The following is a 15370-nucleotide window of genomic DNA, read 5'->3' as shown; positions in this document are numbered from 1 at the left end:
AAATCCCAGTTTAGATTTTCTTGCCTAAAGTACCATAATGATAGCCCTAAGACCTACTATTACTTCTGAAATTACAGTCAAATGGCTATGATTTGGCAGATACCACAGGAAGGGATGCTTTTGTTTTTTCATTTTGGCGAGATCACTCTGCACTGTTGGGATGCTAAAGAGGGCCACGGTACAAGACATGAAAAGGAAGAGGAGAAGAGAGGGCTGGTTATTGGAAGTGCTTTAATAGCTGCTAAGTGGGTGGGAAAGATTGAAACCTACTGTGTCTCCTGGGAGGGAGGTGGAGGAGTACTTAGAGATGTATGGATATCTTATCATGGGTTCAGGGGTGGTGTGCTGATTCTTCCATTGATCCCAACCAGACTACCCCCTTGAGAAGTCTTCTAAATCAAGCCTATTATAGTATCATAGGGTTGGAAGGAATTAAAGTTTTCTTACAGTTTTAAGATAGTAACAACCTCCATCTTTTTTACACTTATGAGAAAAGATCTAGTCTATTTTAAACAACAAGATATCAGCTTTATTTAATTTACTTAACTCGTCCTAGAATTTAATTAATCCAAGGAATTATTTCTTTCAGTGGAAATCAGCACCTCTTCTACAATTTATAGTCTTACACAGTTACCCGGGGTGCTGAGAGGCTAAGTGAAGTGTCCAGGGTCACATCACCAATAAGTGGGAGAGAAAAAGCTTAAATCTGGGTCTTCCTGCCTCTAAGGTCAACTCTTATCCACAATGTTAAGCTGTCTCCTGTTTATAGTAGGCAAATTCCATAGAAAATATTTTAAATCTGTTTTTTCACATATATCAGATATATATCTTGCTTTTTTCTTTGCCCTTTTGGAAATCTATTTCTAATACATGTGTTATCTTTCTTAACAAGGAACTAACAGCCTTTTAGACCTATATGGGATTTCCCATTTTTTATAATTGCAAAGCCCTTTTATTCTTTAGGATATTTGTATATCTCAAAAAATTTTACTAATTTGTTCAATGAAAATGTGCTGGTAGGTCAGTTTCACAGGCATAATGTTGTATGTGTTATAAATTAGCTGAACAACATGGTATTTGTATGAAGAGTACTCAATTTGGAGTTGGATAATTAAGTTTTTAGTCCTAGTTTTGCTATTTACTCCATATTTGATCTTGGAAAACTCACTTCATATCTGTTTGCTTGTTGATAAATTAAAGGATGTTAGATTAAGTGATTCTTAAAATGTTTTATATCCTGAAATCATGATTCTATAAGTAGAATTCCTAGATTTTACTGTTATTTGGTAATAATGTAATAACAATCTTATTGGCCTGATGTAGGAGGTGGAGAGAGGTATTAGTAGTTAGTAGAATAGAATTTTAGCGAATCAGTTTTTATGTGGCATGTGTCTGTAGTTAAATATTTTGTCCTTTTCTTTTTTTGGGGGGGGGGGAATCTTGCATGCCGTTTGCTAGGACCTATTTTCTGATCAATTTATTTAACCTGGAACTTTATTTGTCTATGTCCTTAGGTATTTAGTTGAAGAATAACTCATATATCTCAATATCATTCTAGTCTTTGTTGTAACTCATTTAAACATTGTTTCCCTCAATGTTGCTTTTTGAACAGAAGTGGAGTTGAGAGACATGTGTCAGTACTTCCCATTGGCATAACTTGAACATGTAAGTTTTGCACACCATTCAGATTCCTAGCTAACTTCAAAAACAAAACAAAACACACACACAAAACCCTTTCTGTATTCCATTCTAGTCAGACCAAATCCAGACTATCATGTTCAGGCTTGAGTCCTATATTCTAAGTAAGAAAATGAAAAGCCAGAAAGTAAAGAATCAACCATAAAATCAATTGAAACAACTAAATAAATTCAGCAAAGTTGTAGGATATAAAAGGAATATATACAAATTACCCACATTCCTGTATATTAGCAACAAAACTCAGCAGAAAGAGCTAGAAAAAGAAATTCCATTCAAAATAATTGTGGAAGGTACAAACATTCTGGGAATATATCTGCTAAGACAAACTCAAGAATTTTGTGAATACAGCTTTTTAAAAGACTTTGCAGAAATAAAAACAGAACTAAATAATTGGAGAAATGATTGCTCATAGGTAGATTAAAAAAACCAAAAAAACCCAACAATAATATTACCTAAATTAATTGACTTTACTTGTGCTATGCTGATCAAACTACCAGAGGATTTTTCTTTGGTAATGTAATTCATGTAAAGGAACAAAAGGTCAAAAATAGTAATGAAGAAAAAAGTGGTAAAAGGTATCTATCAGTACCAGGTTTTCAACTATGCCATGTCAATAATCATTAAAAGATTGGTACTGATTTTTTAATATAGTGATAATTATATAAACAAACATATGGTATTATTTTTTAAAAGCTGGATAGGAAGCAGTGGAGAGGGACCAGGGTAGTGAAGATCTTTGAGATCAAGCATACAAAAATAAGAATAAGGGAACATTTAGGTTTTCAAGATATGATAGAGACAGATGATTGTCTAATATTTAAAGACTTTGTTATGGAACAGGGATAATTATTTTTTGTCTTTAGTGAGCAGAGCTAAGAATGATTAGTGTAAATTTCAGAGGTAAATTTATGCTCAATAGAAGTAGAAATCAGTCTAATAATTAGAGGTATCCAAAAGTCACTTGGCAGGTAGTAGCGGCTTTCTCACTTCCACCAGAAACTTGAATGTTGTAGGAGGATTCTTGGTCAGGTATGGATTGGGCTTTATATGCCTTATGCAAATGAAAATAACCCTAACAATTCCCTCTAGGAATCCAGGAGTAATAAGATCAAAAAAGAAAAGAGTGAAGTCCTTAGTTTAAAATAAAAAGAAATTAAATTTTATTCATAGAAAAATAATTTGTTTAGCATTTATTTTGCTACTTCTGAAAGTTCAGAGTTTTCATGTATCATGTCATCAGTAGCTAAAAATACTGAGAAGGTATATCTTAGTTCAATAGAAGAAACAACTATCATATGGGATGTCTTATAAGGTAGGGAATTTCCTGGCACTTGAAGTGTTCCTACAGTGCCCATATGGATGGACATCCACTCATCAGAACTATTGTAGCGAAGATTCATGTTTCAGATGGAGATTGGACCAAATCACATATGAAAATTCATTCTGACTCAAAAACTGTTGATTATTATGATTATTAATTTGTCTTTTATTCATATTTATTGACTTGACTATCTCATGTATATTTTTCTAATAAAAATTAAAGTGATTAAAATTTCTTGGACCGCTACTGAAGTAGTGAAAAATGTCAGAGATATAGAACTAGAAAAACAATAAGAACAACCACAATGTATTTACTCAACCATCGTGCAGAAACACAGATCATCTTTGATTAAGAGGTAATATTCTTTTTTTTTTTTTTTTTTCAGTTTCCAATTCTATATGACCCTATTTGGGATTTTCTTGGCAAAGATATGGGAGTGGTTTGCCGTTTTCTTCTCTGGATCATTTTATAGATGAGGAAACTGAGGTAAACAGAGGTAAGTGACTTGCTTAGAGTTGCACAGTAAATGTGTGAGGCCAGATTTGAATGCAGGAAGATTAATTTTCCAGACTCCAAGCCCAGCACTCTATCTACTGTGCCATCTAGCTGTCCTAAGAGGTAATACAGAAATATACCAAAGCATAAAGTTAGGCTCATAATTAGTGTTTTTGTTTTTTTATTTGTTTTTAAGGAGAAGATGGTATACAGATTCACACTTTTAGTGGGGCTATGAATTAACCCAACCATTTGGAAAGCATTTTAGAAAAATATTTTTAAAAAGTTAAAGTAAAATGTCTTAATCTTTTGATCTAGAGATTTCACCCAAGAGATCAAACAAATTCACAATCAAAATATTCATAGCAGCACTTTTTATATTAGCAAAGAATTAGAAACTAAATAAACGCTCATTTGTTACTTTGTGACTCAACAAATTATGTTATATGGATGTAAAGATATTACTATACCATTAGAAATGATGAATAGGTAGATTTCAGAAAAGCATAAGAAAACATATATCTTGATAAAAAGTAAGCAAAACTAGAAAAACAACATACTACAATAATGTAAACAGAAAGACTAAAAAATTCAAGACTATGCTTTTTTTTTTTAACTTTAATGACCACAGTAGTCCTAGAGAAGAATTGAAAAAATTAAACTCTTTTCTTTAAAGATAGGAGACTATGTACTATTAGATCACTCATATGTTATTCTGTTTTGCTAAATTGTGTTTCTCTCTTTAAAAAATAACAGATGATCATTGGCTGTGAGTGGATTATATTCTTATATTCTGCATCAAAGATGATCTTCAAAAAGAAGGAGAATGATAGAAAGTTTTTGGAGTGAAATTTCAAAACAGTGCTGGCAATACTCTAACATATCTTTTCAGGTCTTTGGGAGCCAAGTTTCCTCATCTATAAAATGAGGGGTTTGGATTAAATGATCACTAAGGCCCCTTCTAGCTCTAAATCTATGCTGCAATGTTCCAAAGAAAGGAAAACAGAAAGGAATACGCATGTATATAGTGTCTGCACTGTGTTAAGGAATGCCCAGGAGTCTGCTTCCAACTTTTAAACATTCAGCCCACACCAGCTTGTGCTACTTCCTGAAATATTTCTATCTGGATTTCCGTAGCTCAGTGCTTCAATGGCTCGTAGTCCATAAAGGATGTGGTAGTAGAGGAAGTATTAAGGAGACACTTAATGAAACTTTGCATTCTCCTGATTTTGCAACACTTGAAGATGGTAAATGGCTTCTTGCTCTATCTCCTCAAGAAATATCACAGTCTCCACGTAGTTCCAGGATGTTTGAGGAAATGGGGTACATTTTTTTTTTTGTGGAGGAAGCACTGGGAGTTTTCACCTCTCTGTCCAAAGTCTCTCAGAGCAAAGTAATAAAACAATTATGACATTAGGAGAAGGAAATGGGGTAGAAATCATGTGACCAAATGACTTATAGAGAAACATGTTTTCCTGATGTTCCCATTCATTTATTTCTACTGTATAATGTATTTCTCTTGTTTTACTGCGTAATTAAACCTTCAACACTCCAGAGTTCATAAAGAGTCTGAATCCCATTATGAGAAGTTGCCTGATTTGGATTCTCCTGTTGTACTTAATGGAGAATGGCCTCTTTCAAAGAATTGACTTTTGGTAACATCAGGCAAGGTCTCTGAGGAGAGTCCCTACTTGGTGCAAGTTAAGCACTGTCACATGTCTTGGCAGGATCTGCTGAATTTTTAGGTCAACTTCTACAGCTGTTTCCCTCCTCTCCCTCCCCTCCCCTCCACCCCCTAAATTTTGTTTTAAACTTTTAGCCTTGTCTGCTGCTTAATAGGGGAGGATCATTTTTCAGAGGTAAAGCTAGTCATTTCTTTCAAGTTACATTTTTACAGAAGAAAAAAAAAATCCACATCAAAGCCCATATGGCAGAGTCTGCAGGTTTTTTGCATGTGTCTCCTTCAGGGTAACAGTAGTCTGATAGCAATTCTAGGGATGAATTACCTAAAAGTTACACTTTCTATTCTGACCTTTTGTATTTAAAGCCAGCTCGTGTGTCATGTGTCTTTAATCTGGAATGCTCAGTACACACTGTAATTTGCAAGCTTCTCCTTCTCCTTTGAAACATGTTTTATTTGGAGGAGATAGTATAAATGTGTGGGGTACAGAGAATGGAGAATGGTACTGAAACTCTTCTAGTATTAAATTTGCCTCTCTTTTTTTTTTCTATTAGTTAAAAAGAAATTCTGAAATTCTTCCTAGAAAAGGACTTGGATGTCTCCAATTTACCCAATCCGACCAGGAAGCAAATTTCTGCTTCCTGGAAATCTTGTGGAAGTTGACTCTCTTTCAAAAAATTATGCTTGTTTCTAGCAGGAACCATGATACTCTGAGGTGGCCAGAAACAGAAATAACCTTTTGAAAGGCTAGAAAGAACATTTTGTACTGCAAGGGGAAAAGAGATTAGAGATGAATTCTGTTTATAATGCTAGTCACTAAATTGAATAAGGGATAAAAATTCAGGTCAGGATTTATATAATAAATCTATACATAATTGCCTGAGTTTTCAAAGGATAATATATTTGCATAAAGATAGATCTTATGTATGCTGAAGGGAATAATAGGATGCTGTTACCTTTGTTCTGTCAAGTGTTTTTGATTGTGAAAAAAGAGAGACTTTAAATTCATATTTATTGTATCATTTTCTGAGAAATCCAGATGATGTCCTTTACCATTTCTGGTGATAGAATCATAGATCTGGAGGCAAAAAGGGCTTTAGATCTTTTGGTCCAACCTCATCATTTGATAGATGAAAAAATTGCAGTCGCTGGTATTAGAAACACATCTGACACTGAAAATCAGATATTGAGGATAATTTATTAAAGAAAAATCTTAAGGAATCATTTTAATGTTTCTGACCAGAAGCAGGCTACACTTGGAGAATAGGGAGCACTGAGCACGGAAAAGAGAGAAGCTTTTTACTTGTTAGCTTGGCGGTCTTCAGAGACCGGATTAGTTCATTCCCTTCCAGGTTAAAATCTTTCTGAAACTTCCACTGTATGTTTTCTTCCTAAATATGTATAAGCATGCCTCTCCTCCCTTGTCATACATCAAAATGTTCAAAAATGGAAAACTACTCCTATGGTATATGTTATTTAATATTTAATTAGCACAGTAGCAATTTGGTTAAGTAAGATCATTGACCCAGTTTGAGTTGGACTGGCTATTATTTTAAGCTTTTGGTTTTCTCAAAGGCACAAGATTCTTTCTGATTGGCTGAGTATACCTGTATCTTCCTAGCTCCCCAATTCTTCGTTCGTTCATGGCTTCTGAGAGATTGAATTTAATTGTTCTGTGGAAATCTAATCTTCCTTAATTTCTCATATTCTCAGAACCTACTGGTAAGTGGTACTTACAGGTGGTATCTTACATATTTATATACAGGGTTCAAGATCAAATATAAATTTTTTTGGCTTTTAAAAGATTTTCATAAAGTGGCAAAAGACCTTCATAAAATGTCTGCTCTTATCTTTCCAGTCTTATATCTCACTCACCCCCTCCCACTGTGATCCAATGATCTTAATCTCTCTGCTGTTCTTTGCACCCTACATCCCATATTCCACCTTTGAACATTTTCACTGGTTGTTGTCCATGTCTGGAATTCTCTCTCTCCCCATTTCCACCTCCTAGCTTTCCTAGAAATGTTGAAGAGAAGGCAAAATAAAAGCTTCTGCTAATGCTAATGCCTTCCTTCTGTTGATTATTTTCAATTACATATTCAATTTGTATATGTGTATATTGTATATATACATGTGTGTGGGCATATGTGTGCATGTATGAATATAATTGTTTGCAAGTTGTATTCCCATTAGACTGAAAAATGTAGGAAAGCAGAGACTATTGGCTTATCTTTGGATCTTTGGCATTTAGCACAGTGCCTGTCTCGTGGTCAGAACTTAATATGTATTTATTGACGGACTGACTGAAATACTATCATACAAAAATTAGTTCAGACCACCTAAATGTTTTCATATACACATATATACAAACATGTATGCATGCATATACTCACATACTCACAATATGTGGTTGTTGTTAAATTGTTCATTTATGTCCAATACTTCATGACCCCATGGACCAAAGCATAGCACTACTGTCCATGAGATATATTCTTTTTTCTTTTTTGCAAGGCAATTGGAATTAAGTGACTTGCTCAGGGTCCCAGAGCTATAAGTGTCTGAAGCTGGATTTGAATTCAGGTCTTCCTGACTCTAGGTCCAGTGTTTTATCTGCTTAGCCACTTAGCTCACTCCACACAATATACATTTACACACATTATGACATGGGTGCATATTTGTATGTTTACACATATATGTGTGCTGTATGTATACATGCATATTAAATTGGTCCAAATTATCCAAATGCTTATCTATCTATGACTATATGTGTGATAGTATATACATACATACATATGCACATGTAAATATACATGATAGATACACAATGCATTCTCCATCTAGTTCTCACACCTATATTTATATAATCTTTACCTAGACATATATCTATATTTGTACAATATGCATATATACACACATACATATATCACAAGCCTGGATTTATCTATCCATCTATCTATAATATTAATAATTCTAATTTCCTCTCTGAAGCATTCTGTAACCTAGATAATATTTTTTATTCCTGTATTTACCTAGACAAATACAAATTTCTTTTTAAAGGACTTTTAAAGCTCTGAAAGTAGAACCTGTACACATAAGTATTCATTACCAGTGCACTAGAGATTACATTTATAGAGAGTCAATCTCCAAGGCATACTTTGAAAAAAAACAACCAAAAAACAAAAAACAAGGATTAAGATTTAAACCAGCCTAAAAGGAAAAGAAATCTTTTAAATACAACAACAAAACTTAAATGGCATAAACAAACCTTCTTTATTTTTATGAAGCTTCCTTATCTTTTGTTGTTTCTTCATCTATAGTGATTGCATGACTGGCTGGTCTTATACATTTTTAGAATATATATAGAATTGATTCCTCTAGATTGTGATATAAACATTCACTCCTAAACATAGCTTCTTCTTCCTTACTAAGGTATCCAAAATTCCAGCATCAATCATCTATTTCTTTGAATTGCAGGACTGATGATATTCAAGGTTTCGGTGTTAAAAGTATATACTTCAAGAAGAAGTAGCATAATAATTTGGATATTAGATACTCATAGTCAAAAGAGCACTGGCTTTGGATTCAGAACTCTTGGCTAAGAGTTCTAGTTCAAACCATTAATTAGCTCTTTGACTCTGGACAAGTTACTTATTCTCTGTACCCCATCTTCATTTTAAATATATTCTTATAAGATTATAGTAGAAACATACACATGTATATATGTATACACACAGACAGAGAAAAAAAAAGAGAGAGAGAGAGAGAGAGAGAGAGAGAGAGAGAGAGAGAGAGAGAGAGAGAGAGAGAGAGAGAGAGAGAGAGAGAGAGAGAGAGAGAGAGAGAGAGAGAGAGAGAGAGAGAGAGAGAGGCAGAGAGAGAGAGACAGAGAGAGACAGAGAGAGAGAGAGAGAGAGAGAGAGAGAGAGAGAGAAAGAGACAGAAACAGAGAGATAGAGAGACAGAGAGACAGAGAGAGTTGAAAAGTTCCTAAGAGAACATTTGGTCTAACTACCTCATTTTTTAGGTTAGGAAATTTGGAGCCTTGAGTGTTGAAGTAAATTGCTCATTCAGATCATACAGATAAGTGACAAAGTCATAATTTGAACTCCAGTTCCTAATTGAAATCTAAAGCTGTTCTCCTTCCATGATGTGTATAAAATTATCAATGTTTTTATTAATTTGGTGACAATAATAGCAATAATAATGATAAGTATTAAAGACAAGTAAATGGTACAGATGGCAGAATTTTGAGCTTGCAATCAGGAAGATTCAAATTCCAATACAGCCTTAGATACATTAATTAACTATATGACATGGAGCATATCATTATTTGCCTCAGTTTTATTAACTGTAAAATGATAATGATAATAATAGTATCTCTCTCCCAGGTTGTTGTGTAAGTCAATAAGATAATTATAAAATCTTAGCATAGTTCCTGGAACATTGTGGGGTTTATATAAGTAGTCACAGTAATAGGAAATGTACTAAACAACAATAGTAGTAGTAGTAGCAGTAGTAGTAACAGCAGCACCAGTAGTAGCAATAGTAATACTAGTTGTCACATTTCAGGTATCTTCTAGATGATAGATTGCTCAAGTATTGTTGAGTCATTTCAGTCATGTCCAACTCTTTACGATCTCCATTTGGGGTTTTCTTGACAAAGAGTAGAATGGTTTGCCATTTCTTTTTTCCTATTCATTTTATAGGTGAAGAAACTGAGAAAAATAATTAAGTGACTTGCTCAGGATAATACAAATAATAAGTATCTGAAGTCAGATTTGAATTCATGAAAATAAATCTTTCTTACTCTAGACCCAGTGGTCTATCTACCACTCAGTCTAGCTATGCTATGTAGTTTGCTCTGAGTACTTGGTAATAAAGATATATAATCTGGAGCATAAGTTAGATAGTAACTATTTATAAAGGACACTGTATAGGGAAAGGAGGGTATGAAAGGAGGAGATTAGAGAAGGTGTCCAAAGTTATTTTTGCCTTCTTCATAATTCTTCTTAGGTGCAATCTTATTTGGTAGGCAGCATAAGTGCAAAGTTTCCCTTGGGCTCAACAGTAGAGAGTAATTTAAAAAAATATATTATTTTACACATTCTTAATCTATTTGATACCCACTTTATATATCAATATCAGTTAAGTGCCACAGTGGCTAGAGTGTTGGATCTGGAGTCAGAATGCCCAAAGTTCCAAACCTATCTTGGACACTTAATGACTATTTAACCTTGGTCAAGTCACTAAAATTTATATCTGTCTCAGTTTCCTTATTTATAAAACAGGGGATAAAAATATCACCCCTCTAGGGTTGTTGTGAGTGTCAAATGAGATGTTTTTAAAGCACTTTGCCAAATTGAAAGGACTATATAGATGCCATCCATTATCATGACAACTACAAAGTGTTGTGTTTTTCTCCCTAATCATTGAAATGATCTTATTTATTGAATAAAGATTTCTCTCAAGTTACCAATCCAAAGAATGATGTCTATAGATCTTGAAAGGAAAGAAGAATTCACATAGGGATTCAAAAATATCGTATCTGACAGATGAGAGGAGGATCCAAGCTAGAGGTGGGACTGGAAAAGGGCATCTTCTCTGAAAATTGTTAAAAAAATGTGGGACTGTGGCTGTATCTTTTTGACCATTTGATTAACCATATTGATGACATCAAGGGTTCATTACCATCAGAAAATTGGTTTAACTGAATTTCTTCCCTGAATCAATTGATTATTGGAATTGATGAGGTAGGCTGTTATAAAGACACCATTAATTTCACTTGAGAAGGGAAAAATGGTGGTGAAGAAAAGCTTTTAGGAGATACAACTTTGTTTATTGAAAGCTGAGTCAGGATATATCTTGCTAAAAATATCATGTCTGGAATACTTCACAAAACTCTGGGACTGTCTAGCCTGCCTGTATTACATATTTTGTCTTGAATTGTTTTCAGCTATGGTGGTTCTTCGTTAGGTAAAATCAGCTCTTAAAGGCAATTTTAAAATGACTGAAATGGGCCTCATGAAAATGTTGTCATGTCTTTCTCGATCCTTTTCAAAAAGTGAAAATGCAAGTAGTAGAAGGCTGGAGAATGACCACACTAGCTGTGGGGCCCAGGCAAAGCCAAATGCTCTGACCCTATGTGTCCCTAAGCAGCTTTATTTGGTAGAAGATGCTGTGGATAGCTCTGCATCCAAGATGCTCAGCTCCCCTCATCCTGCAGACTGAGTGATTGGGGTCACTGCTGTGGAACATTTCAAAATACTCATCTGGCTCAGCTGAAATATCCTCTTAGCCACTCGGTGATTCCTTCAGGTCAGGGTTGAGGTATATTTGACAGCACTGTTACTGACCAGAGAATTAACAGACCCCAAAAGATGTAATTGCTAGCAATATGAGGGGCTGCGGGAGACAGCGATGATTTTTTCTATCCCATTTCAAAAATGGCTATACCTTTCCAGCCTTGACAGGGAAAGTAGATCTTCTTGAAATGGTTTAACCGGCCTCTTTGTCTGAGTGACTATGAACACTTGAAGCCAAAAGCCGCCCTGATCCCTATAGCTATTTCCGTTAACTCCTTGAAAGCCAAATAATGTGCTCACTTAGCTGCTGAGCTGCTTTAATGAGGTGCCATTGATTTTAATGGAGCAAAAAGATGGATGATTTACACCAGATGTCCAGAAGGGCCATACGGGGATTGCTTTGCTGGACACACAGTACATCATGTCGCTCGTTGAATTCTTAAGGGGTTAACTTGACCTTTCCCTTTAACACAGCACTAAAAATAATGTAATTTCCATTCTCAGTGTCTCTTTTATTTATATGGTAAAGCTTCATGACAAACTCACCAGGCTGCTCATTTACTTCTCTGCCATCCATAAACCCTAGAAGGAGACCCTTAAAGCAAAGAGAACAGGGGCTAGTGGGATGCCTCTCTCCAGCTGGGTGGTGGGATTATTTTATTATTAACACTCCCTAACTTGAAAGCTTTAAATATTTCCTGAATAAAGGTGTTTATTTTCTGGGGTTCATTGGCCAGTGGTACAAGCCTTATGTCTAAAACATCATTTTCAACATGTAAGTAGAAAAATCAATTCTTGACCCTTGAATAATTTTGCATATACATATATACAAAGTTATATATATATATATGCATACACACACACATATATATATATATATAATTTTATATACATATATAAGTGTAATATATAATATTTTAAATTAGAAAGAAATATAGGATAATAGGAAGAAAGAAAGAAAGAAAGGAAGAAAAAGAAAGAAAGAAAGAAAGAAGAAAGAAAGAAAAAAAGCAGAATTCTTATTAATAAAACCTGAAGGCTAGAAAGAGGATTTTTGAGATGCCTTAGGATCCATTTTATGTGATTTTTTCATTTTCATTGTTTTCCCCATTTTTTGTGTATGTGTGAAATATTTGAAGCCATTTGCCAGTAATAGACTAGACAGTCATCATTCTGTTTCTGAAATAGAAGTCTTTTCTTGGGCTTTCAATGGTTTTAGTAAGATCTTTTATTACAGAGAATCTAACTTCTTCCAGCTGAGAAGACTCCCTACAATTCTGGAAATCAAGGTATTTTTGGTTGACAGTTGAGGATGAAGCAGAGTGTAGATATAGAAGTTCTCTTAGTGATTTTTTTAAAAGCTTTTTTCTCTTTTGTTTTTTACTTTGAATTTAATAATCATAAATAAACATTTCACTATATGAATGAACATTTTACTATATGAAAAAAGACCATACATAAAACATTGAACTTCAATCCTATAGAACTTTTTTTTCTTTTACAATGTATATTAAATTTTAAATGGCAGTAGCTCTTAGAGATCTTAAAGGGCTATTGACTTTCAATATAAATTACAGTCAGTTAATTATCTTCATAAAAATATTGCTTCAGCTGCTCATCATTCCCTGTCACTATTTTAAAAAAAAATCTTCCCCTTTCTCCAAGACAGCATTTTCTGTTGTCGATTATACTTGGTTACAGGAAGGCTTAGGTTTGAATTAAGTTTGAATCCCACAATACCTGGACAGGCGTAATCCCCTCTTGTTCCATTATGGTCTCCAGGGAGAGGAAGAGGATTAGATTTACAATTTCCCATATTGCACAGTTCTACCAAGTTTTAAGTACAAAGTTTCCCTTGGGCTCAACAGGTACCCTGGCTCCTCAAGGCTTCTCTGGAGATTTGAGAGTAACATCTATCCTAGAATATGACGTTCAAGGTTGCCATTGTTGCTGTGATTTGTTCTTAGTTTTCAGTAAGAACCAATATCATCACTGAGGGATGTCTTGACTTGCAAATGAATTGGATTTAAGTGAAGCAGGGATTTACAAAGTCATCAATCTCACTCTTTTTTCCGTCATGAAAGTTCCTAGTCTGGTTCTAGAGGATGTCTGTACCTAAAACTTAAAAAGTCAAATGTAGCATACCAGATCAAAATCCCAAGCCTATTACTTTGAGATTACAGAGGTTAAAGAGGTGGAGGAAAGCTTAGTCCATGGTGCCCATGTTTTGAGTGATAAAGACTTCATTCTCTGTCCCAGAGACTAGCTGCCTGTGAGACCCTGACTAGATCATTTGACTTCCCTAGGCCTCTGTTTTCTCATTCATAAATAGGAAATAATAAAAAAGGAAAAATAATAAAATAGGAAAAAAATACCAGACACACAATAAATATTTGTGGGTGTTAGCTTTTATTATTACCCATCCAATCACTTGGATTGGAGAAATGAACTAAAATGTTGTATTCAAGGATATGATCATCTAAAAGTTAAAAACAATAGCAATAAAAACTAATCTTCTGTTTATTAGGTAAAAGGCCAAAATATGAACCAGAGTCAACCCCTGTTTAATTGTATGTAGTGGAGCTGCCCTTTCCTTACTGCCAAATCTTGTGATCTCATTTTCTTCCCATCATGCTTTTCTGTGGTCCTGTTTGTGCTCACTGCCAAGTTTCTTCTGCTAGATGGTGGCTTAGCTTTCCTACTCACCCTTGCTGCCTCTTTTCACCAGAGACAACCATCAGTGGGAGTGAAAAACTGCTTAGACCAAAGCAATCAGTTACTTCCTCCCAAACTACTCTTAGATCTTCTTTTAGAGCAGTAATTCCCAATTTATTTGGGAGTTGTTGTCCTAGTTCTGTTTCTTTGAGATTTCATGATATCACTTTTTATTTTGCAATTGTCCTTCCAAAGTTTTTTGTTTTAAAAAAATATGGACTCAGATTTTGATAATTTATTGATGCAATGTGATAAATTACAGGTGTTAAATGACCTAGTTAAGAATCTTGGCTTTGCTGCCCTCAGCAAACCATTTAACCTTCTATGATAGCTTCTTCATGTATAATAATTAATAATAACTAACATTTTATAATGATTTAAGAATTGCCAAATATTTTATATATGGTAATTAATTTGATCTTCATAAGCAACCCTTAGAAGTAGGTATAATTGTTGTTTAGTCAATTTTTTCCAGTATTTTCTAACTCTTTATGACCTACTTTTCTTCGCAAAGATACTAATATAGTTTACTATTTTCTTCTCCATCTCATTTTACAGATGAGAAAACCAAGGCATACAAGACAAAGTGACTTGCTTAAGTTCACATAGCTAGTAAGTACCTGAGGTTAGATTTGAATTCAGGTTTTTCTGATTCCAGAGACTATATTCTACATACCATTCCACTTTTTTTTTTTTGGAAAAGTGGGCTATTTCAGCTATTTCATTCTTATAACTATTTGGAATACCATTATTGAATAATGCTTGTGCACCCACGCTGTACTTCAGAAGCTTGAGACAAGATCAGCAGAAGATCCCTAAGGAAGTAAATTAGTTTTAGGATCATTTCAGAGGTATTGATTTATTTTAAAAGAACTAAGAGGTTTTCAATTCATGTCAAACTTTACTTTATGATCCAGAAAATCAATTGGGCTTAAATTTGAGAAGATTGGAGTTTATATCATGCTCTAATATTTTGAGTCCATATAACCCTGAGAAAGAAGGCAGTACAGTAAAAAGAATACTGACTCTGAGTCAATGAACCTAGTTTTATGTCCCATGTACAAATGCTACCTGATGCTAGATCATTTGGTGTCTCTGCAACTCAAATTCATCTGCAAAATGTAGAGAAGGTTAAGCAAGATGGTCTATGGGTCCTTC

This window comes from Sminthopsis crassicaudata, chromosome 2 (genome assembly GCF_048593235.1).
Source record: "Sminthopsis crassicaudata isolate SCR6 chromosome 2, ASM4859323v1, whole genome shotgun sequence".
NCBI classification, from domain to species: domain Eukaryota; kingdom Metazoa; phylum Chordata; class Mammalia; order Dasyuromorphia; family Dasyuridae; genus Sminthopsis; species Sminthopsis crassicaudata.
The sequence above is the reverse complement of the archived record's forward strand: the minus strand, read 5'-3'. Positions refer to the sequence as shown.